The following is a 3932-nucleotide window of genomic DNA, read 5'->3' on the forward strand; positions in this document are numbered from 1 at the left end:
ACCCAAGAGTTTGAGGTTGCTGTGAGCTATGACCACACAGCACTCTACCTATGATGACAAAGTGAGACTGTGCCTCAAAAAAAAAAGATTAAAATCAACCATATTTCATATATATATGTATATATATATATGTATTTGTGTGTGTCTGTGTGTCTGTGTGTGTGTGTGTGAGACAGTCTCAAGCTGTGACCCTTGGTAGGGTGCGGTGGCATCACAGTTCATAGCAACCTGAAACTCTTGGGTGTAAGCAATTCTCTTGCCTCAGCCTCCCAAGTAGCTGGGACTACAGGCACCTGCCACAGTGCCCAGCTATTTTGTTGTTGTTGTTGCAATTGTCATTGTTTTAGCAGGCCCAAGCTGGGTTTGAAACCTCTAGCCTTCAAGTATGTGGCAGGCGCCCTACCCACTGAGCTACGGGCACTGCCTCCTATATTTTCTTAATTTGAAGATTAAAGGAAATTCCCTGGCAGGGCACGTTGGCTCATGCCTGTAATCCTACCACTCTGGGAAGCTGAGGTGGGTTGACTGCTTGAGCTCTTATGTTTGAGACCTGCCTGAACCAGAGTGGGACCCACATCTCTAAAAATAGCTGGGCATTGTGGCAGGTGTATGTAGTCCCAGCTACTCAAGAAGCTGAGACAAGAGAATCACTTGAGCCCAAGAGTTTGAGGTTGCTGTGAGCTATGATGCTACAGCACTCTACTGATGGTGACAAAGTGAGACTTTGTCTCAAAAAAAATAAATAAATAAAAGTCAGTAGACTTTACTATGGCACATGGTTTTGAAAATATGTTAGTAGAATAACTGCATGGTATACGGATTCCTGGTGGTTCTCAAAGTGGAATATATGTCACCTGGGAACATGCTAGAAATTCAAATTCTTGGGCCCTACATCAAACCCTATTGAATCAGAAACTCTGAGGTTGCAGCCCAGTAATCTATTTTAATAAGCCCTGTGGGTCTGTGTTCCCTACCCTCCAGGCTATGGACCAGTAGGGGTCTAAGCCTATTAAGAACAGGGCTGTGCACACAGCAGGTGAGCACAGGGTGAAGGGATTGAGGGAGCAAAGCTTCATCTTTATTTACAACCCCTCCCCTTCACTGGCATTACCTCCTGAGCACTGCCTCCTGTCCGTCACATCAGAGGTGGCATTAGATTCTCAGTGTAGTACCAACCCTAGTGTAAACTGCACGCATGAGGGATCTAGGTTGTGCACTCCTTATGAGAATCTAATGCCTGATGATGTGAGGTAGAGTTGAGCTAGTGAAGCTAGCTATGGAGAGTGGCTGCAAGTACAGATTAGCAGAGAAGTTTGACTACCCAGAGACTATAAGGCCATAATAAATCCTTTGCAGACTCATATTAAAACCCCCATCCTATCTGTGGAAAAATTGTCTTACATGAAATAAATCCCTGATTCCAAAAAGTTTGGGGACCTCTGCTCTAGGTTTACAGATGAGAGTTCTTTAGTCCAGTTTGACAACCACTGGAATATAATATGGGATCTGAATCCAGAAAAAACTAAAGGGCTGAAACCTGTCAATCAAATTGATCTAGTTCTCTACAGGTGAGTATCATTCTCATCTTTCTTACTTTTCCCTATAACTAACTCATTGATGACCCGTTTTCTCATGCTACGAAAACATGCAGGCATAAAATGCAACAGCTTCTAAGTCCCTTCCCATTCTACTTTTCAGAAAAACTTTCATGCACATACACATTAAAATTTAATGGAGATACTTTCTTCAACCCTTTCCTTTCTGAGTTGAGAACAGCCCTACTTTGTTCATTGCTGGTAAATGATCTTCCAATCAAGCAATGAAAGAGTTAAGAAGTATTTGAAAGCTCACTTTTTGAGCGCTAGTGCCATAGCAACCACTTGAGATTGTACAGGACAGACCTACACTTCTAGAAAGAACCATAGATTCAGTGAAATGTGAGCTGTGAATTTGGAATGGTAGAATTTCAGAGCTGAACGGGGTCAGCCTCTCCAATTCATAATAATCAGCAGTTCTGAATTTTTTTTTTTTGGTTCTGAAATTTTGTAAAGTTATCGTGGCACAAAAGAACCAAATAAAACAGTCAAGTTAAGATCTTAGGCTTCTAAAGATCTTCAGAGTTGTATAAATCCATACTCATAGGTCTTATATTGGTGTTTACTGTGACCAAAATAAAGATATTGAAATAGGTGAGGTGAGGTAACAGTCAGTGGGCTTAGTTTTCTTTTCCCTCAAACCACTCATTTGCTTATAACAAATACTTGCACAGGCCAGCTCCGGTGGCTCACACCTGTAATCCTAGCAATCTGGGAAGCCGAGGTGGGTGATTTTTCTGAGCTAACGGGTTTGATTCCACCATGAGCAAGAGTGAGAACCCCCTCTCTAAAAATAGCCCGGCATTGTGGTGGGCACCTGTAGTCACGACTACTTGGGAGGCTAAGGCAAGAGAATCATTGAGACCAAGAGTTTGAGGTTGCTGTGAGCTGTGGCACCATGGTATTCTACCAAGGGTGACAAAGTGAGACTCTATCTCAAAATAAAGAAAGAAAGAAAAAGAAAAAGGCCAGGCTTAGTGGCTCAGCCTGTAATCTTAGCACTCTGGGAGGCCGAGGCCCATGGATTGCTGGAGCTCACAAGTTCAAGACCAGCCTGAGCAAAAAATTGAGACCCCCCCATCTCTACTAAAAATAGAAAGACTGGGCAAGAGGATTGTTTGAGCCCAAGAATTTGAGATTACTGTGAGCTATGATACCAGGGCACTCTACCAAGGGTGACAAATTTGAAATTCTATCTCAAAACAAACAAACAAAAAAATTTAGGCTTATGAACAAATAATAGAAGAATACTGGGTAAAAACAAGATAAATGGTTACAGTGCTGGCCACATGCACCAAGGCTAGCAGGGCTAGCTAAACAATGACAACTGCAGGCTCAGCGCCTGTAGTTCAGTGGCTAGGGCACAAGCCACATACACTGGAGCTGGCGGGTTCAAACCCAGCCTGGGCCTGCCAAACAACAATGACAACTACAGGCTCAGCACCCATAGCACAGTGGTTATAGCGCCAGCCACATATACTGAGGCTGGCAGGTTTGAACCCGGCCAGGGCCAACTTCAGCAACAACAAAAAATAGCCAGGCATTGTGGCGGGCGCCTGTAGTCCCAGCTACTGGGCGGCGGAGGCAAGAGAATCGCTTAAGCCCAGGAGTTTGAGGTTGCTGTGAGCTGTGATGCAACGGCACTATACCGAGGGCAACATGGTAAGACTCTGTCTCAGAAAAAAAAAAAAAAAAACCAACGAAGAAGTGCCAGGAACATTTGTCCAGGAGTTTTAGGCTGTTATATGCTATGATGGTGCCTGTCGATAGCCACTGCACTGTAGCCTGGGCAACATAGTGAGACCCCCATGGCCCCCCCCAGAAAAAATCCCAAAAATAGGGAGTAAGAAATAAGATACCAAGAACAATCAAACTTTGTTATTTTCTTCTGGTAATTTCCCAGAAGATTTTAAATTTGCAAAGAAATAGTAAGATATAATTATTTGTGATATAATGTATTTAAACACTGATCTTGCTGAAAAATCTAATTCTTATTTCAATTAGAAAGTCTAGGGCAGGCCTGTTGACTCAGGCCCGTAATCCTAGCACTCTGTGAAGCCTAGGCAGGTGTATGGCTTGAGTTCAGGGAGTTCCAGACCAACGTGAACAAGACTGAGACCCTGTCTCTACTAAAAATAGAAAAACTAGCCTGTGGTGGCAGGTGCCTATAAGTCCCAGCTACTCCAGCAGCTGAGACAGGAGGATTGCTTCAGCCCAGGAGTTTGAGGTTGCTGTAAGCTATAATGATGCCATGGCACTCACCCATGGCACTCACCCAGGGCAACAGAGTGAGATTCTGTCTATAAATAAATAAATAAATGGCAAAAAAGAAAAACT

This window comes from Otolemur garnettii, unplaced genomic scaffold, assembly GCF_000181295.1.
Source record: "Otolemur garnettii isolate 467f Iridium unplaced genomic scaffold, OtoGar3 scaffold00224, whole genome shotgun sequence".
In the NCBI taxonomy this organism is placed as follows: domain Eukaryota; kingdom Metazoa; phylum Chordata; class Mammalia; order Primates; family Galagidae; genus Otolemur; species Otolemur garnettii.